Source organism: Taeniopygia guttata, chromosome 6 (assembly GCF_048771995.1).
Source record: "Taeniopygia guttata chromosome 6, bTaeGut7.mat, whole genome shotgun sequence".
NCBI lineage: Eukaryota > Metazoa > Chordata > Aves > Passeriformes > Estrildidae > Taeniopygia > Taeniopygia guttata.
In genome coordinates, this window is record NC_133031.1 from 13,662,110 (window position 1) to 13,683,711 (window position 21,602).

General features: G+C 41.9%; 1 long non-coding RNA gene across 4 annotated transcripts in view; it reads right to left on the minus strand.

Moving 5' to 3' along the window:
* Positions 1 to 4,131: 4,131 nt before the first annotated feature.
* Positions 4,132 to 21,602, minus strand: part of LOC116808542 (uncharacterized) — a 420,301-nt gene continuing 402,830 nt past the window's right edge. For all 4 annotated transcript variants that reach the window (XR_005980815.2, XR_012056692.1, XR_012056690.1 and 1 more), the window contains 3 exons: positions 11,995 to 12,122; positions 10,625 to 10,868; positions 4,132 to 7,153 (listed from right to left, as the gene is read on the minus strand). This is a non-coding gene — a long non-coding RNA (uncharacterized lncRNA). The remainder of the gene's footprint in view (positions 7,154 to 10,624; positions 10,869 to 11,994; positions 12,123 to 21,602) is intronic.

Here is a 21,602-nt window from a genome sequence, read left to right on the forward strand (position 1 = left end):
CAGTAAGAATATGTGGGATGGCAAAAATGTACAACATTCTTATAATTAGACATCACTAAACATTTGTCACCATTACTGAGTTGTAACTTAGGAACTGTATTGCAAAAAAGTGAAAGACTCACCCAAAAGAGCATCCTCTGTCATTCCTCCCAGCGCAGGCTGATTTCTGTCAGGGATTTGGGTCGGGTGTGGAGCTGTGCTGTCATTATCTCATTACTACGTGCAGCCCTCCCTCTGCTCACTTTCACTGGGAAGGGCGAGGTGGATGAGGCACAATCGGGTTCTAACCAACCAATGACCAAACCACCACAAGTCTGTCTGGTTCTGCCAGCCTCCTCAGGACTGCAGTTCCCTGGCTAGTCTTGTATCAATTGGCAAAGCTGGTACCGCTCAGGCCATGGGATTATTTTTAATTGAAGAAGTCCTCAAGGTGTTCGCTGTTTGCAGAGGGCTGCCCCCCATAACCATTATGCTTCTCTCTGCCACAAGTGATGATGCAATTCCTATTGCTTTCCTAGCAAATGGGGAGAGGTATAAGGAGTGGCACTTCATTTCTTATTTTGGTTATGAGTCATCGGCTCTCACCTTAAATACTAGGGCGAGGTCTCCCAGTCAAAAAAAAAAAAAAATTGCTCTAATAATGAAAGAAAAGTAGCCAAGCCTGGAGAGAAGGTTTAAACTGATAGTTGTGATGGGTTTAAGTAACCCCCACATGAATGAAGCCAAAACCCCCATAGGAGAGGATATTTTGTTAAAAAAGCACGGCCTCTATGGGCTTAGAAAACCCATTGGGACTGTGCCCACTCATGTAACTCTGTGGCATCTCACAGGATTAGAAAACTTGTTTTAAGCTGTATTTTTTTCTGAAAAATTAAGTCTTCTGTCTCTCTCCCCCATCACCTAAATTGCTGATAATTATAGCAGTATTAGAGTTGCTAATTCTCAGGCTTCTGGAAATAAACTACCACTATTCTGAAGCAGAGATCTGGTGCTCACGCAGAGCAGAGCCCCTGACCCAGCTCCTCTGTGGTGCAAACCTACAGTGAGCTGTGAAGGAGGCAGGAAGGAATTCTGATTTATAGCATCTGAAGGGCTGACCCAGAAGCTGGAGTAAATGGGCTTGATCTAGCAATTCCCAACATCCTCACACTCCAGCAGTATTAACGATCAATTAGGAGGCACTTTGTTTCCATACTGCAGCAGCAATAGCTTTAGCCCTCCTTTGAAAGGGCACAAAAGGGCAGAGGGCAATGGCTGAGCAGAGATGACAAAATAAAGTGGGGAGAAACCAGGGACTCTTAGGAACCTAACTGCAAATCTTGTAACAAAATGCAATTGGACAGAAGGGACTTGGTTTCAGATGTAAAGTAAGCTAAATAGGTGAAAGAGTTCTCTTTAAACTGTCATCATTAATTTAAGCCAAACTTAATTAAAAAAATAAACTGAAACAGCTGGGTGTAGGAAGTGGCTGGCTGACCTCAGTGCTGAGGCTGTTTTCCTTTCTCCCTTTAAACCATTGTTCATCAGCTTCCACTTAAGGCAAACCAGAACCGTCAGACTAACCACAATCAAAACCATAGGGCTTGCTTGCATCTAATATTTCTCTCTGTGCCGTGACATTCATTAAAAGAAAGTAAGGAGTATCACTGGAAATCCTTTTACAGATTCACATGGTCCCATGCTATGTTACCTGAATGAGAGGACCAGTGAAATACTTAAAGCTTCAAAAACATCTTCTATTCAAGAAGACCTTTGAATGTGCTTAAGTGTTTATAACATTTGAAAAACCATTATTTCTACTTCTTATTCTACATAAACATCTGAATAAAAGCAAAATTACTAATTTATCCCTGCCTCTTACCCTAGCCGTTATTTGTTAGGCTGAGGTAAATAGTCAGATCTTTGGGGTAGTTACTATCTTATGATGTGTGCCTTCAGAGCCTCTCCTACTGCATTTCTACCTGGTTCATCCATGCAGAAATGCAGTACAGGTCCATGCTAATGGCTGAAAGGCAGCCTGCTTCAGCTTGGGGTGAGCACTGGGGAGAGCACTGTGCTGCTCCTCTGGATACAAAGCATCTAATTTACTTGATTTCCAAATAGAGGGAATATGATAAGCCTGCTCCAAAAACATTCTAACCTAATGTCACTATCTGAGTCCAGCCCAATGGTGGGTTCATTCCTGCACAGCTGTCACTGTGGAGCCCTCTCAGAGGGAAGGACTACTTATGGCTCACCTACTATTGATTTTGTGTTGTGGGATGTCCAACAGAACATCTGTTTCTACGTGAAAATATTAGAGTGTTATTGAAACTCATCAATTCTGCAGTAGGAGGAGATTACTAACATACAGCATACTCCCTATACATTTCAAATACAGATCAAGTGATAGTTTCTGAGAGAAGTTATTCCACAAGTAATCAATTATCCCTGTGAAGGAAACAAGATCTCTCAGTTTTTTTCTTATCTGATAGTCATCAATGCCCTCAAGCACATCCTTTTTACTTTGGTGGGACTTACTAATGTGTCTGAAGTTAATAATATGTTTAAGACCCATATTTCAAGAGTCTGAAAGACTTATATAATGCAAATAATCATCCTTCCTTTGCAGAGCTTGTCTTAGCTTGGAACAGCCATCAGAAAGTCATTCAGGAGCATGTTTTAGTACACAGAGAACAGAACTTAAAAAAACATTTAACACCACACACAAAACCCAGGATGGACTAATGTATATTCTTGTAGTAGTGAGAAACCTTAAACTCATTCATCATGATAACAAAATGGTGGTTACATCACAGATCCTGCTGCAGCAGGAAACACTGGTGCATGCACATGTGTCATGTACAGTCAACAGATTACAATATTTTTCAGTATCTCAGTAGCATATTGCCACACTTTGGAATTTCTAAAGGCAATTCAAGCCAAATATCCCAATCTGCAAAACTTTGATTTTAAGTCTCTTTATTTTTGGTGTTAGTTACCACTGTAAGAAAGTAGGAGTTTCTGGTGGTTTCGTGTGAGTTCTCCATCCCTTTTAAATTAGTCTAGTTAATGCATTTTTATCTCAGTGACACTTGTCCTCCCAGCCCACTGCCATGGCTATGCAAGCCATGGCTCCCTCCACTGCCATGGCTATCCAAGTTGTCTAATGGCTTTGAAAAACCTGCTGTCTTTCCTGGATAATTTCACACATTTAAAAGGACCATCTATCAATTTGCTGTTAAAAAAAACCAAAAAACAAACCACATCAAACTCAAACCCATACTGGTTCTGTCTGGGGAAAGGAAATGGTGATCTGCCCATCCAAAAAGGATTAAAGTTACCTTGTTCTTGTCTGTTCGGGCTAGCTCCTACAAATCAGCTGTGACTGTTGTGGATGCACTCAGAGATGTGCAAACCACAGCAGCAGCTTGCGCTGCAAGGGGCAAAGTGTCCCTCAGTGCTGTGCCTGTGTCCCGCTGTGGGCTGGGGGAGCACTTACCTGGTGCTGCTCTGGGCTGGGGCACTGCTGAGCCGATCCCAGAGCTTCTGTCCCCTCTGTGGTGGGACTCCTGCCACCTGGAAGCAGTGGTGTTGCCTGGCTCCTGCTGCAGGGGAGCCCAGGAACCATGAGATGAGTGGCATGAGCTGCCTTCCCAGGCTCTGCAGTACCTTGTGTAGTTGGAGCAGTAGTAGAAAAACATCCAAGGGAATTTTCCCTGAAAAGCTTTGAAATCAATATTCCAGTAAATCATCAGATGCTGAAGAATAAACAGGTTGTCCCAGGATGAAGCAATTAATTTGTTTTACTCTTTGACCTGCTAAAATGCAAAAATTGCTGTGGAATTTACTCTGTGTGACATGTTCAAGCAACAGAGCAGTCTCCATTAGTGCTAGTGTTTTTCTAATTACAGCTATAAATAAAAGCTAACCTCCATCCCGATTCAAAATGGATTCCATGGACTGCCAGGTGCATAGGTGATGCAATGCAGAGAGATGAATGCAGCAGCATTTGCATCATCATATTGACTTACAACTCGGGGTTAATTATTGCATTCTTTTGCCAAGTACCGGGACAGCCATTTTTAGTCATTTCCAAAATGCTAAAAAGAAACTTGACAGCTACTCATTAGATTAGAATAGACAAGATGCTTGAATCAACAGTGGAATTTTATTAGGGATGCTCAAGTATAAAAACAAGAGCTTTTAATTTTGATATTGTATACTTTACGCTATATTGATTTGGTTTTATTGATATTTAATAAAAAAAGTGTAAGTGTTTCTCCAATGGTGTAAATTAATTGTTACTGTGCCACAGAAAACCGAAGACTGCACCACAGTAATTAACATCTCCTGGCAGGGAAACTCAGGGAGCTTGCTGCTGAAATGGGCTTTAAACATATTTTGACATAGCACAAAGGCGAGCATATGCCCGTGGCGAGGGGGTGATGCGGCAGGGATGGCAGTCACTGCGAGGACTGGGATCGGAGCAGGAGCCCTCGCAGCTGCACAAGGTCCTTTGTCCCTGAGCTCAACTGGGGCAGGCACAGGCTCCCAGTGCCCCCCCCGTGCTCTCACACAGCACTCTGGGGGCAGCTGTGGGTGGAAGGTGGAGTGTAGTCCCCATGTAGCAGCTATTTTGAGGCAGCTCACCGAACTGCAGAGGTGCAGCTGTGAACCTTTCCCACATTATCCTCTGTCATATCCAGGATAGCCTGTGTAGGTGTAGGGAGCTTCTGGGCAGTTCAGCACACAAAAACACCCTCAGGCCTGGCTGGAGCTGCTGGGCATTGTAATGGACTAAGGGGCTTGGTCCCACCAAAGAAGGGAAAATGAAACACCACATAGAGCAGCTATTCCAGCGGCAGCTGAAATGAGGAAATGGAAGATAAATGTCTCTCCTCCTCCTCCTCCATGTGGCACCTTTAGAGGACTTGAACAAACTTCAGTAGAATTAAGTCAATACAGCTAATTCCTGAAAGATTACAGTTCAACTAAGAAGGGGAAAAAAAAGGACCTTCTCTCTAAGTAATGAGTAAGGAAAGGAAGGTACAGATAGCTGAACAGATTAATTAGCAGCTGGGAGATGAATACTATTGTGTTAGCTACTGTAACTTAAACCAACTCAATCCCTTCTTTTGAGACCATCTATATTACAGACTAATTATAAGCTATGTGCTACACGACAGGAAGCTCTTCTTAAATAAGTTAAAACACATCTAGTGACAGTGACAAATCCATTAATAAAAAAAAGAAAGCTCTCTATAGCTTTTCTCTCATAACCAAGTTTTCTTCTTTTGTACTAAGTTTAAAAAAATTTTGATGAAGTAAATAACATTTTATCTTAGCAAAATGGCTCCACATCAAAACATCACCAAAACCCAGGAGCTGCTCTGCGTGTACCCTCAGACAGAGTGTAAAAACTGCTGGTGAAGACTAATCCTAAAGCTGGAAGTAGCAGGGCATGGAATATTTATAGGAATATTTAAAGAAAACTCAATACTAACAGAGGATCTCTGCAGGAAGGGAGAGTCTGTAGCCACCCTGACTACTGTAACTACTAAGGTCTTCAGATTTAGCTGAGAGAAGAGCTAAAGCCCAGCCTCCAGCTTAGAAATCAGCATCCTTTGGCCTCTTAGGCACCTGGTGTATATCTCTTGTCCTAATCTCCAGTTTCAGGGAAGCTTACATTATCATTAACTCCCTGGTTCCTAGTTCTTCAGAAAGACATTGTGTAAACAGGCAGAAGATTTCTGTAACTGTTTTCTTTTCACTGGAAGTGATATAAAAGTGCAAATTGATAGTGCTTTATGTTTTGTTCAGAGAGACATGGGTTACATGGATAGATAAATCTAATCTCTCACCTACATTTCCAAAAATGTAACTAAAGCTCAGGTTACTTCTGGATATTCCATCCCATGCTATCTTTTCCTCTTGTGCAGATCTTCAAATGAGGGCCTTGCTGTGGCATGCAAACCAGACTCAAAAAGTGTGTCCATCCTTTGGTATATGTCATCCAAGAGGTACCAATCTTCTTGTGAGAGCACCAGTGTGGTCCAAATATCTGGAGCAGAATTAAGTTCTGGGGTGCATTAGAGGCACCTTTGTGAAGCTTCTATGAATCATGTTTCAATAATTTTTGACAATTGAACTAGATATTGTATCAAAATTCTCTGTCAAGGTAGTATCTTGCTATCTACTCTTTCTGTTGTCAAATTGATTTTTGCCTGTAAAGTGCAGTTATCGGTGTACACATATTCTCAAGTACTTCAGACATCCTGCTTGTTCATTACAGATGGTTTCAAATCAAAGCCTCAGATTTCCAAACCTTGATATTTCAGATAGATTTAGAAATAAAACAACAGAAAACTTTATTCCATCAAACTAATAGCTTAGGAGATTAGTTATAATACAAAATCTATTTTTCATGAGCACCATTTTCCACTCTCACTCAATATTCCAGAAGTCCTGCTACTGGATGAATGACTCAGAAAGCTTTTGACCTGACAAGCACAGCCTATATGAGCAGATGGTACAAATTAAGGAAGTTGTGCTCTGTTATTTCAGCCAAGAATCTGAAGTTCAAATTTTTGTCTCTGTTTTTCATATAGATGTATTTGATACCAGGAGCCTAAATCAGTGAAAATAACAGCAAAACTTTTACTGGTATAAATGGAAGACTGAGATGGGCAAGACTTCCTCCAAACAGACTCAATAGAAGTCATCTGTCACAAAAGTGACAAAAAGTATTAACAAGCACATGGGCAAGATGAGACCTATAAGGCAAGAGCAAAGCCATGGGTGGTTCTAACTCTGCTTGGTAGAGCACTGCATGATCAAAACTTGCTTTAATTTTTAGGAAATTCTATGTTCCAATGGGCTGGTACAAAATATATCTATACCGTTAAGTGGCTCAAGGCCCTGTGATGTTAGTCATGCTGATAAAGTTTTGTTACTCTCATGGTGATCTGTAGGAGGAAGAATGTTTGTCTGCAGAGGAGATAAGACAGTAAAACTGCTCTGCTCTTGTACTGCTGTGTTTCTGTGGTCAGGAGCTATTTCCACTATGGAGAAGTTCAGGTCCAACAAAAGTCCTCTGGCAGTCTCAGCTAGTGACGTCATGACAGCTTCAGACAAAGCCTTTTGCTCGAGATAGGACATGAATTGAAACAATCTGGTAAAGAAAAACATTCAGTCAGTATTCAATAGAAGTGCAGGTCTAAAATTCTCCCCCCACCAGACATATTTTAATGAATGCATAGCTAAAGGGTGACTATGTTATCTCATAGTTTTCTTGTGTCATTAACTGAGAAGAGAGTTTTTAAAAAGTGTCCCCACAGAAATCTTATTCATATGTTTTATTATATGTTCCAGCACGGGCACCACTTTAGTTTAATGGTATGTTGGATGATGGTACAAATTTATAGCCAAAGGTTTACATCACAGACAGCTGGAATGAATAACAATAAATTAATTTAAAGTGCTACAAAAGTGCTCCCCATAGTATGCAGTGCTTATGTGCTCAAGACTAATAATTTATAAATGCACGTCTTTTATAATACTAGTCTAAAGTCCTGAAAGCAACTGGTTAAAAAGCAGTCACATGACATAATTATTTTTATTAATATTTCAAATGCACGATTAGGGTGGTCATTAGCATGGTCATTAGCATTAGATGGCTGTAGTTTATGATCAAGTGCGATGAAGCAATAGCCAGACAAAAACCAGCTAAGCAATGGCAAACAACCTTTGGGACTTCTGGGGAGTTCCTGCTGCTTCTTCCATGTGCTCTTCAGAAGCAAGTGGTCATCACAGCCAAGGCTGTTTCCCTTCCTTTTGCTTCTCTGTTGTGTTTGTCACATTAGACACTCAAAAGGCTTGATGATTAAGAAGAAATGCTACTGAGTGCAGTCAGAAGCAGCTGAGCATTGTTGTGTGGCTTTCCTTCCATCCCCAAACACCAAACAGCAGTGGTGCAGAAGGCAGTGAGGGGCCCAGAGGGTGCTCTAACCCCTGCCCTCATTACACCAGCAGTGCTAATTTCAACACTGAACAAATACTGAATTCTCGTACAAGCTCCTGCTTGGATGGGGTAGGTTACCTGAAAACATTTTACTTGCTTTGGGGTGACACATTTTTAGTTCTGTGTCAGGGAGTAAGAGAGAAGTGATGCCTTCAGGCAAACAAGTATTTGCAGTAAAGCATTGTGAAAACTAAGGATCAGGGCAGGCCATAGGCTTTCCGTTTGGGGCACAGGACTGATTTTTTCCTAGCAAAACCCAATGTTCTTCTGCAGTCTTCCGTAGTGAAAGGGTATATTCACTATTACTAGTGAGGGTAAAAGAGAAACCAGCTCAAATAACTTGGGTAATATTGCATCTTTCTCCCAGTACAGCTCTCTGGCATACCTCACTGCAGGGATGTCACTTGCCCTAATACCACCCTTACTTTCTCCAGGCAAATTTGGCTGCTTCTGACTTTTCTTGGTGAAAATAATTTACTCCTTAAATGAAGAGTTATTAATCTGAGGTTATAGAAGGAGTCTTTCACACTGAAAGAAGGATCATGAATAATTTCTGTGTCTCTTCTTTTGGGGCATTGCCATGTATTAGACTATATATTTGAGTCATGGCAGATTGAAAAATTATGCACCACAATCAACCCCATTCACTTTGGTGGTTCTTTAGCAAAGGAAGTGGAGTGAGACACAAAGTGGGCAGAAGTGTCATCATCTGGTCCCTCCCCTCTCTCTTTTTAAAGAAAAGAAAGCTGTGCTACACAGAATTCAAGCTTCTAAGTAACAATACCTGATAACGTTTTTTTTAGTATCACAAATATTTGCAAATTCATACTCTTTCTCCTCTTCCTTTCTGGCTTTCTTTGAAAGTACTTTGTAGTGTAACACGTTTTTCCAGAGGTCAATGGGGACATATTTGCATTTTGATACACTTCAAATTTTTGCCTCCAGCACGCCACTCAAATGCGCAGTGCTAATCAGAAGCCAGTAATGATCTCCTACGTGCTTCACGCGGGTGGTTGGGCATAGAAAAGCACCTCAAAATGCAAAATTTGTGAGACAGCAATACACAGTAAAGATAAATAAATACAAAAAAGGGACGATGCTGGCAAAAGCAGTTTGGATTTGTAAGCTGAGGGCTCTGCCTGAAATAAGCAGCTAATGTGTTTATATGCACTACTGGAGTGATAAGGGGGTTGGGGGGGCTCCTGCCTCAGCCAGCTGCACTGATGGACTGCAGGTTTCTCTGAGCAGATCTCTTGTATGTCAATATACCCAGATGAGGCATAAGCATTTCTGAAGGCTTTTTATATAATCAGTGATACCTCATGTTCTGAACAATCCAAATCCAAGATTAGGCAGGATCTAGGAAAATGGGGCAGCCCCAAAGCATTTGGGTTTAATCTGTGTGCAGGTCTTTTATTTTTTAACAGTAATAATAGATTTACAATCAAATTTGCCCACCCAAAATGAGGGGGTGTGTGAAGCTGTATGGGAGAACTCAAGAGATTATCTATTAAAAAAAAAAAATTTAAAAGCATGAATATCTTTGACAGACAGAATTGCAAGAAAACCTTAGCACTTCCCCAGTAACCACTGCATCAGGAGAAAAACTCCCGATAAGCAGATGTTGCTTAGGCAGCAATCAGCCAGGCAGCCTGTGTGTGTGTGTGGAGGGGGAGCGGGATGGAGAGAGAGCCAGGCAGACAGGTATTAAGGCACTGTGGTGAGTGTGTGTGTGTGGCTGCAAAGGATGGCAAACTGTGTGTGAGAAAATGACATGTGAGCAAAACCAACCTGCTCTGCTGAGTATTTTATATTTTTAAGAGAAAGCAGCAAGAAGAAACCAGGAGAGAGAGACTGAAAACACAAGGCAGGAATGACCAAGCAATTGCATGTCTGGGCTAACAGCAGCACAAGGCAAGGAATCCAGGCATCAGGGAAATCATTTAAAGCCATATTGATTCGTTTTGGAGGTGAGAAAAAGCAGATGCACTTAGCTACTATGGAATGGCTCTGACAGCATCTACAGCTGCTTGATTATTTTTTTTTTTTTTTTTTAAACGGGTTTAATTCACAGAAAGCTGGCACTGGGAGCCCAAAGCAGCCCGCACCCCTCACTGCATCCCCTCCTCCCCAGCAAGCGGAGCTGCCATGGGAGCGTGCCCCGCCAGCCGACAGAGCCCTCAGCAGCGCCGGAATGGCAGAGGGAGAAGGAGGGACAGGGGGAGGGCAGGGGATCAGCGGCTGAAATTCCCAGCTCAGGCCATTTGCAGAGAGCTGGGAGCTGGGAGGCAGAGCGGGTTCCGAGCCCACCCATCTCCCGGGCGGACCGCAGCCCTGCCGGCGCGTCCCGCAGCGCACACAGCCGGGCTGCGGAGACGGGATCCGGGCCGGGCGCTGCTGCTGCTCCTCGCAGCCAGAAAACAGCAGGGACACACGGCATGGGAAATAAGCGGGTTTATATCCTGTACGGAATCCTGTGTGCTGGGGAAAGAAAGGGTGGGGGTTTCTACATGGAAAGGGTGGGGGTTTCTACATGGAAACTCTCAGGTGTTGCCCGCACTGCTTCCAGTAAAGCAATCACTGTATCAGGTGGGCCTTTGCTCTTTAGATTTGTATTGATACCTTAATTCAGCTGGTCCTTCATTTATTTATCCAAAGATGTCATTATAGAATTCATACAGAGACACTGTGGCCGAGATGTTCAAAATACTGATTTTCTGGTAGGCATATCCCTCTGAAGGTCTGCCCTAGGTGACTTATCCTCAGTCACAGTCAACCTGATCCTCAGCCAAGGCTTCTGAGTCTTCCCCAGATTCAGATTTTTCTCATGCAATCAGCTTATTCTCTGCAAAGTGTGGTTTCAGACCTATAAAATTCAGTTCAAACTGTGAGCATAGTTACAGCATGCAGTTCAAAATTTTCATTTTCTGTTTAAAAAGAAACCAGACTCCACAACAATGGAGGTAAGGGATGTCCAGGAATTTTCCTTAAGAATAAAAATAGTACTGTTTTATTCAGTCAGAAATGAAATCTGGTGTGGTTTTATTATTTCTGAAAACAAAAATCTAGGTGCTTTCCTGTATTAAACTCCAACTGCTCTCATAGCACCTCAGATACTGTCCCATCCTTCCTGTTTTCCACTCCCAGAACCTCAAGCATAACTAGGTAGGGATGTGTACGTGTGTGCTCACTGGCTTGGTCTTTCACAAACATCTGCTGAGGAGCATCTTATTTGTATGAACTGTGAATTTGGCATAAAAAAGGTCAGAAAATTTCTATCAGGACAGTTTTCCTAAAGAAAACAGCTTTCAGGTAGATGGAATGCTTTGCAACTGTATAAAATTCCACTTTTCCATGGAAATGGTATTCTGGTCAAAATTTAATATTCACTTCACTTATTGACATTTTTTATTGGCTACACTGTGGAGTGTAAATCCAGAATAACTTCCTCGGCCTCATTCAAGTTACTTTAACTTATCCCGTTGCAAATAAGTTTGAAATCTCAGTCTGGTTCTTGTGATTAATATTTTTACCTTCTAGGTTTATACATACAGACAAAAAACGTAGCAAAAACCCCAGTGCAATTCAAACCAAGAGGCTTAATGGATTCTACGTCAGGACTGTTGTGAAGAGATCCAACTCCCAGTGGATTTGGTTTCAGTACCAGTGGTTAGAACATGTCAGAACGTGTAAATTTATAATGAAAAGTAAAAACATATAACCAAGTACTTAAATAATTTACAATTATATTTTTATCAGCTATAATTTGAAAATGATCAGTGTTACACAGAACACTGGCTCAGTTTTAAAGGTTAGGCACATCTTCCACTGAATTAAACATACCCGAAAAAATCTTTAGATCTAATGACTGAGTAGTTTAACTGCATCTGAAACATCTTTATAAGTCTTTAGATTTATTTGCAGACCAATATATTTTCTTTTTCTATTGCTTAAAAATTAATCCTTTGCTTTAGCCAAAAAATAAAAATTACCATGGGATAGGGTGTGTCTTGTCTTCAGAAAACCTCAGGCCATTCCCACAGAAGCCAAACACTGGGTACAAAGTCTTTGTATTACTGGAAGTACTTTAGGATCTGGATTATGAGTCAGTGGTTGTTCCCTGCATGGATTCAAGTGGAGAGGTTAGTTATTAATATGCAAATGCTACTTTTTATTTTTAATTCAGATGATTTGCAGTAGTCCAGATAATTTAATCTAAAAGTATCAATTAAAATGATCACAAGTGCTGCACTGCTTTAGCATGACAGGTATCACCTTGAGCAGGATCTCTTGTAAGATGCTTTTAATGCTTTTCCAAAAGGGTGCCAATTTTCTGCATCTGATAAATAACTAAGTTGGGGTAATTCTGTTCTCCAAGGCAAATATATAAAATGAAGGAAACAGGATGAGAGCAAATTAATCCCTAGTGTAAACTCACTGACTTCAGTGGTATTACACTAGAAATATTTGCAGATTGGGGGTTCTTATGCAAAAACTGACATGAATTGTGCCTAATAAGAAAGTACCTTAAATCATGCCTTGGGCAAAATAGCTCAGTTAATCCCAAAATGTTGTTGCAAGAAAATCCCTTCCTTTCCACAGTTTTCTAAGGGAGCTATAAGGCATGTTACATAGCCAAGCTTTCCAAGGAATTGAAATAATTTATTTTCTTGATTCAGATCAACCTAATATTTTTGTGAAGCATTTTATTGGTTAATTTTCATTTCTTTCCCCCTCCCAACCACAAACCAAATAGATTTACAAGGTTACTTACTGCAAAACTTCACAGATTTTCAGTCAGCTCTTGCATATATTACAGAAAATGCCAATTCTGCTTCCCTGTCTCTAAGCCCCTAAAAAAATCTGAGTTCCCTTTTAATTCTGCTTGTATGAAGTCAGGAAACATTTTCCTAGAGTTACATGAGCACTAAGTAACACAGTTGCCTAGGAAAGATTTTTAAAAATTTCAGTATATAATAAAATTAAAAGAAAATGAAGTGAAAATGGCCAGTGTAATGAAACGTTGTCACTCAGTCAGAAGTTAGGTGCTGAGTTTTACTTTCATTCTCCTGCCCTACCCTTTCTAAAATACTATGAGAGAAAATAAACATAAAGATTACAATACTGAAATAAGCCCTAAAACATTATAGAAAAATCTCTGCTATGAGTTTTTTTCCTTTGTAATTGACATATACACTGGTAAATCTTTTTGACAAAATAGTGTTTACAGGCAAAAAGGATTCTGTCAAATATTTTCAGCCAGCTTTTGAAAGGAACACTGCTGTGAAAAAAAAAAAACAAACCCTTCCCAATGTGTCTGTGTGGTGTGACTGTGCCCATTTGTGACAAACTCTCGAGCTCGAGAGTTTCAGGTTTGCCCCAGTGCTGTGTGATTGCTTTCTTTCCTACCTATTGCTTTCATTTCTGAAGATGGCAGCTTTCAGATGAACAGAGCATGCTGCTCCCTGTTCTTTTCTCAGGACTTCCACGTGCAAAACAACAGCCACAGAAGTCCACTCTGCTTTGCTGGTGATGTGCTAGCATCAGTCCCGCTTGCAGTGCTGGCAGTCTGAAATATTGCTGAGTAGGGGCAGCAGGAGCTGGATCTTAATGATTTGCCCCCTCCCAATCATTTGGGTTCATTGATTTCTCTAATTAAATATGCATTCCACTTCACCATTATTCCCAATGATGGCATTTAATCTCAACAACAGTGCCAGAGATAGGGGGGCCTTTGCCTACAGACTGCTTTTGCAAGCCCTACTGTTCTGTAGGGGCTCTTGGGTGCCTCCAGGTATTTCTCCAGTGCTGTTTGGCTACATCCTCCTTTCCTCACTGAACTGTTTTCCCCTATGTATTCAAGGCTCTCTTCCTTTCAGTTGAGCCTTCCAGCTTTGCTTCAGAGGGCTGGAGCTGCAGTTCTGTCTGACAGTCGTGTATGTAAAGCTGATTTATTTGGCTGCTGCGGCACTGTGCCAGGGAAGAGGCCGTCTGAATGGTGAAGCTGTTAGGAAACTAATTGCATGATGGACTGCAGTTACAGGAGATTCTTCACTGTTTGCTTCATCTAATCACATTTGCTACCAAGGATGTTTCTTGTTTGCCCCTTTTCCATGTTTGAATTGGAGTAATACCAGGTTTACACCAGGGATGGGCTTGGCTGATTGGTTCCCAAGCCTGTATCACTAGCTTGTCAGTCCCTTCATTTGTTAGAGACAAAAATACTGTCACTGCTATGAGTGTCCTCTTGCTTGCTCATCTCAGACTGGGAGGCTTTGAACTTGCTTTAAGTTCAGCACTCTTGTTTGTTCTTCTTGTGCTGATGAAGTCACTAATCTCTAAATGAAGGGCAGGGAGTTGTTTGGGTTAGAAATTTCATCATCTTTAACAGAGAAAATAAAAAGCTTTGCAATACAGGTGGGTTAACAAGAAAAGGATTTCCCTCTGCCTTACTTTCAAATGTCTTTCTGAACAGTAAGCCTGAACTGAAATCTTGGCTTGCAAAATACCAGCCTAAGGAAAGAGCAAAATCACAGAGGAACTCGGTGCCACCAGATCACCTTTATTTGGGCCATGCTCCATTTCCTTGCAAGCCAACATCTTTGTTAGGCATTTACATGACAGAAAAGCAGCCATACTGCTGCTTGTTTGTACTGCTTCTACTCTGGGAAGGAGTGTTGGTAAATGGTGGGCCTACTCATAAGCTAAGTGATTTCCCTCGTCAAACCACAGCTCCCTTGGGGCCAGTGCCAACCACGCTTCCCCAGTAGCCCCAGACAGTTTGTAACTCTGCCTGCATGGCAGCATTAATGCTGTTTCCATGCTGCTGATCACATTTTTCATTTGAGAAGTTTATGTTCATCTTCCTTATGGGTACCAGGTTCAAATCAACATCGACTGCTGCCAAACTGGAGAAACTTGAGGTGAAAACTCTGAGTTTCTCCTGATTCCACCATAAAACTTTCTCCACAGCCAGCGCCTTCCTCCTGGGAGATACGTACTGAAGTTTGAGCCCAGACCACACACTGGCACAGGGGAATGGCTGCAAATGGCTTTATGCATATTTTGCAGACCCCTTGTATAAATTAGTTTTAGAACCCAGCCTTATTTAAGTCACTTTTGGGTAACTTTTACCTGTTATGTGTTTCAAACTGGACACGTATCACTCAGCTTTTAGTTCTTAGCTGGTGTTACTCTCCCTTTTTCTTTGCATTAAACAGAATTAATCTGCTGCTCCTTTCTTTTTGAGGTCAAAGGAAAGTCTCCCATCAACTTCACTGAGCAGTGAACCAGACCTGCTAAATTTCAATTGTCAGGGCAATTAGCTCCCCTCCTTCATGTTCTCAAAGACCAAAGGCATACTGGAAGTGTGTGCTTGCAGCAGTCTGACTGAGCTGTAGGAGGTGCTCCCTCTCAAACCCAAGAACTTCAAATGAGAGCCTGCACGCAGCAGTAACAGCCAGCAAGCAAAAGGAATTGACAGCTGGAGCTCAATGCAAAAAGCCAGTCTGACAGTTTTGCTACCTCCCACCAAAGAACTCAGAGAGAAACTTTTGTCAGCTGAAATCTTATTTACAACCCCTGGTGTTCTTTCTGTAAGGATAGAGTAATTTTTAAAACAAGATTGGCTATAGCTTTCTCCATTGCCTCAAGTAGCCACTAAGAGCTCTGTGACTTAAGCAATCTCGGGATGTTGCAAATTTCTAATTCCCTCATTCAGGAATTTCAGCCCAGGTTTGAGGAAGTTCAGCCAATACATCACCTTAGATCTTCCCCATACACTTCCTCATGTAGGAAGCTGCAAACCTTGCCAAGCACCAGGCAGTCACCCCCTCCTTTGCAGGGCTACACTTCTCAGCAACAAGGGGCAGGATGACTCAGTCAACAGAGTCACTTACAAAACAATATAGCTTTGCAGAAGTTTTCAGAACTTGGACTTCTGAGTAGGAAAGGTTTGGGAAGTTAGAGTTTCTGGGGAAAGTGGAAAAAAGGAAATAATTAAAACAGGATGATGAGTAGAGACTTACTTTGATATACCCAGTCATAAATTTTAGCAGAGAAGCAGAGTCTGGTTGTCCTTGTGATATTGCTCTTCAACAAGCCAGGACTGCTCTGTGATACTCTGTATAAACTAGACCTTATTTGTCTCTCTTTGCCCTGAATTTTTCAACTCAGAGAGAGACTGCAGATTTGATAAGCAGGAAAACTACAAGAAAAGGTTAGATCAAGATGAAACATATATGCTGCCTGGTCAGATAATGGTAAGAGTAGATGTAGGCTTTGTGGAGCCCGAGGACATTCAGAACATGGTAAAAACATTGCAGAAAAGAGCCAGTGGCCATGCCACTGCACTGGTGGCAGCTTTGAAGAGATCAGGTTGCTGTGGTAGATTCCTTCTACACAGTGACTATCAGCAGTACAAAATGCACGGATGTACAGAAACCCATTTTCTATCACTGGTTTTTTTGTGCATCTCCCTCTAAGCCCTCGCATAGTTTGAGCTGCACATCCTCCTCACATACCACACTCCCCCAAAAGATTAGCTGTGCTTATCTCGTGTGTGCCTGGGGAGCATGCACCGCCTGGCCAAGCCAGTTCTTGGCCAGCCCGCAGTCATTTTTCTGGGTCCTCCTTAAAAGCAATTAGCAGCTTTCTCCTTTAACTTCAGAGGGCAAATTCAATCACAGAATAACTTTCCTGCAGTCGGTACAATTAGCAGGAATGCGTTTGACCCCAGCTTCACCTTTTCCGAAATGCAGTTCCTGGTACAAAGTGTTGCAGGGCTCTTGAGAGTGATGTGTTATGAGTCAGGATGTCAGGATCATTGTGAGAAAACAAACAAATCCCCAAATAACTGGAAAGTCCTGAACCAGAAATTTGGATTATAAAGGTAGAAATAATTCCCATCTTCTTCTTGTTACTTCTCCTTTCTCATAATACAAAACCAGTGCAATGCACCACAGCTCTCACCCCAAACATGTTCCGTTACCTATCATGTCTTAGAAAAGCACAGCCAAAAGCTGGGGCTTGATGGCTGCTGCATCATGGAAATGTAAATATCTACTTCCACAGAGACAATGACTGAAACAATTCTCAATGCCATAAAGAAAATGAAAACCTTTTGTTTCATTCATATTTTTCTTATGCAGCATGATATTTAATTCTTTTTTCCTAAAGAAACAACAAAACCAGCAATCTGCCTAGGCTTACACTGCTCCTCTAGTCATATGTAGAAAACAACCATCTATCTTAGAGCGAGGAGGGTGGGATTCCTAAGTCAGAAGGAAAGTCCTGGACACCCAACAGACCAGCAGTGCCAGCATGGGGCACCCCCAGTCTCAGCTGTGGTATACTCTGGGCACAAAATTCTTATTTGTTGAGAAATACCATACACATTGCCCTGCCCCTTCCATGTACAATGACCTCTCTTTTCCATGTCATACATGGTCTAATCCTTTTCCTTGAGAGTAATTTGCACAGTAATCCTTTTCCTTCTGTGACAAAACAACAGAACTCCCTTTCCTCCACTGTCATTTGTAGAACAATCCCTTACTTCTAGCAGCATGCAGGCAGAAATCCTTTATCTTTGTGCCAAACACAAAATTATCATCTCTAGCTTGCCTCCAATATGTTGACAATGCAGGCCTTATGTTAATTCTATGAAGAACACAACACAGTCCTTTTATTCCCAATTTATCCAAACACAACTTTCATCTGACTGCTGCACCGTATGAAATACAGTAGTGAAAAATGCAAAGTATATATCCCAAATTTGTTTAATCTGTTATAAAACTTCAACTTTTTCAAATGTTTAAAGAGAGAGACAAAAAGAGGTATATGGATATTCTGGCATTTTTGCCATTATATTTTTTTCCTTTTGCTCCCCTCTTTTTCGATGACATGATGAAAAACAATCATGGGGAGGGGAACAGGAGGAAGATAGAAATTTGTATGTGACTCAGAACTTGATCCCAAACTCAGCCTTTTAAATTACTCTGACTTGGGTACTTTACATGTGAAAAATTCGGGGGTTTTTTAAAGCTAAAAAATGTTTTGGCTTAACACACACACTCCCACCCCACTTGCATCAGACCAGTTACCAAAGCAAATCACAGTGAGAAGATAAGAGAGCAAGTGACCAGCACTGCCAGTGTCATCAACTGAACAAGGAATTTAGCCTGCTTTACCCTGAGCCCTATCCAAATTCAGATATCTGTTTAACCAGGGCTTAACAGGAAAGCCCTACCTGTAGCTCATCCCCTGGGAAGCTGCAGAAAGACAAGAATGTGGTGGGGGTTGGGAATCAGCCCCCTAATTTGATATTCCCTGTACACAGCAGCATTGCATTTAGTGATGATTTGGATTTAAAGTGATCTGTTTATATCTTATGGATTCCTATTTCCACCCTGCTGCACAGCATGCTTTCAAAACAGGGCTCAATTAAATAAATGCTAAGTATGACCTTTTGCAGAACCCCCAGTTTAGACCCAATGATTCCCATGGGTTTTGCCTGCTCTTGGAGTGCCATATGTCTGCCAGGTTTGTTTTGGCACTGCATCTTTGGTTACTGCACACAAATCCTCATAACAGGTCTGACCCATACTCCAGGTGCTCCTGTGTCTGTGACTTCCTTTGACACCCCAAGTGGCTGGTGCATTTCAGGTGCAGATTTCCTGTGTTTTCTTCCAGGGCAGTTGTGCTTGGTGCCTTTAGCTCCTGACTGGTAAAGCCACAAGGGCTGCTGAATGAAATTCCAGGTGGAAAACCACCACTGCATTTCCTGAACAAAGATAATAATTATGGTAATTTGATCACTTCAGCATTTCTTGCCTGTATTTATGAACAAATGGTGTGAGCCAACAAGAACAGCAGCTTCTTCCCTTCAGATGAGGTGGTGTTTTGGAATAGCAGGGTAGATAGGATAAGACTTTTAGTTTGCTATGTTTTCTTCTGCGTCTTTTCAGTGGTGCATTACACATTCACCACAATTCTTCACCTCTACTGTCACTTTTATGGCAGTGTTTTCCTTTTCCTCCTCTTCAGTCATGGGCATGCTAATCTTTTGTGTCACAAGCAGCACAGCCCCTCCTTTATATGGGCCTCCTCATGCCTGTGCCCAGTCCTGAATTATACAGTTAAAAAAAAAAATCATTTCACCTATAAAATGTAAAACAATGCAATTTTTTCCATTGTTATTTTTATTTCTATTACCACTAAATCCTGTCTGGATTGAATAATTAAGCAGCTATTTGTGTCATGGGTTTCACTGCTGAATGTAACCCATTAACCCCGCAGGAGCAAGGTCCTTGAATTCTGAATAATTCTGGGACTAAACTGTGATGATTCAGGACTGAGATAAGAGCTGTGCATCTCTAAAAAAAATCTGGAGCGTTTTCTTGGCACTCAAGGTTTTTTCTGTGTTGCAAGCAGTTTCTGCTCTTCCCTTTTATTTTTTTTCTTCCCTCATTCAACTGACTATCATGGGAAATGCAGAAAACCTCTATTTAGAAAAAGTGTTTGCTATAGTTCATTCTATTATTTTCTTATTTTTCCCTCTGAAATATTTGTATGTAAAGAGCACCTAACCATTCTTTGAGGCTCATCTGTTCATATTGCTTATTCTGTGCTTGGAATTGTCATAAATCTCACTCTAGTCTCATTTTTCCCTTCAGATCGAGCCTTATTAGCTGAAACTAGTCTTGGACATGCTGATACAGCATGGTTGGGTGAGCACAATCAGTAGCAAGATTCCTGGCACCAGTATGAGTGTGCTGGCCTGTCTACCTAGCAAGCTGTGGGGCCAAACTGTCTGTAAACTAAAGGTGGGCAGCTCTCTCCCAATACATCAGCTGCTGCTGGAGGTGAGGCAGTGAATGTTTTCTACATAGCACAGTCCATTTCAAGATCTCTTCCATAACAGACACCTGGGAGGCAGAATGACAACTCCACCCACAGATGCACAGCTCTGCAAAATAATAAAAAATAGTTCCTCTGGGCATACACAATGCACTCCCCAGATAAAAATTCATAGTATCATAACATAGTTGGAAAAGATCCATGAGGATCATGTATTTCCTGGCCTTGGACAGGAACATCCCCAAGAGTCACCATGTGCCTAAGAGCGTTGTCCAAACACTGCTGGAGCTCTGCCAGGCTGGTGCTGTGCCCACTGCCCTGGGAAGCTGTTCCAGTGCCCAGCCACCCTCTGGTGAAGAACCTTTTCCTGATATCCAACCTAAACCTCACCTGACTCAGCTTCAGGGCATTTCCTCAGATCCTGTCAGTGTCACCACAGAGCAGAGATCAGAGCCTTCCCCTCCTCTTCCCCTCACCAGAAGCTGTACCTGCAGTGAGCTCTGCCCTTGGTCTCTCTTGTCCAGGCTGAACAGACCAAGAGACCTCAGCTGCTCCTCATTCAGCTTCCTCCAAGCCCTTCACCATCCTCGTGGCCTCCTTTGGACTCCTTCTAACTGCTCAGTGTCTTTTTTATGTTTTGGTGCCCAAAACTGCCCCCAGCACTGGAGGTGAGGCAGAGCAGAGTGGGACAATCCCCTCCCTTGCCTGGCTGGCCATGCTGTCCCTGGTGCCCCCCAGGACAGGGCTGGCCCTCCTGGCTGCCAGGGCACTGCTGACCCACATTCAACTGGCCATGACCAGGACCCCCAGGGCTCTTTCCTCTGGGTTTCTCTCCAGCTTCTCATTTCTGAGTCTATACACACATCTGGGGCTGTCCTGTCCCAGGTAGAGAATCCAGCACTTGTCTTTAGTCTGGTCTGCTGCATAAAAACAGCCTTATAACTATTTTGCCCCATAATTTCTGTGTCACCACCAACCATTTCTAAATTGACTCTCCCATTCTGAGAAATAATCAGCTTTGATTTAAAGACTCTGATGGAGAACTTCTCCACATTTGTGATCAATTACAAAGTTTAGGTAATTGACTGCTTGCTTGTTCTTATGGCTACAGAACACTTATCAGCCCCGTGTATTGGCACAAACCTCATGTGTATCAGCAATGTGAAAAGGGCTCCTTGCCTGAGTAAGGGTGGTGAGAGCAAGCCTTGTGCTGGGCCTGTTAATTCAGGAAATGCATCCTGTCATGTTCAGAGGAAGGACTCAGTCTGGGATCTCTGCTGGTCAGGATTGACACCACCATTTCAAACATGTACAAACTGAGAAAAGTAGGTATAGCATTAGAAGAAAATGTGAGAAAATTCATGAGTATATTCAGATACGTCAAAATATATCCTCAGTTCAAATACCGGATTAAACAAACAAAACTAGGTACAATCCATTAACACTGGTAATGCTGTTTAAGTTGGGAGGAATGATTGGTTATGAGACATATTCCAGAATATAGTACATTAGTAGTGAGCTTTGTTTTTATCACAGGAACATAATAACCGATAGGGACAAAATTCTAAAGAGAGGCAAAGCACAAAAATGAAACCACTGCTTTTCAGGCAACAAAGAATCTTAATTTTCTTATAGTAAAGTTCTTTCAGAAAAGCATAGAAGCAGAATCTGATGCAGGATTGAGGGCTGACTGAGGTAATGTGTGAGCATTTGCAGCGGAGGAACCTTTGTTTCTTGAAGAAAA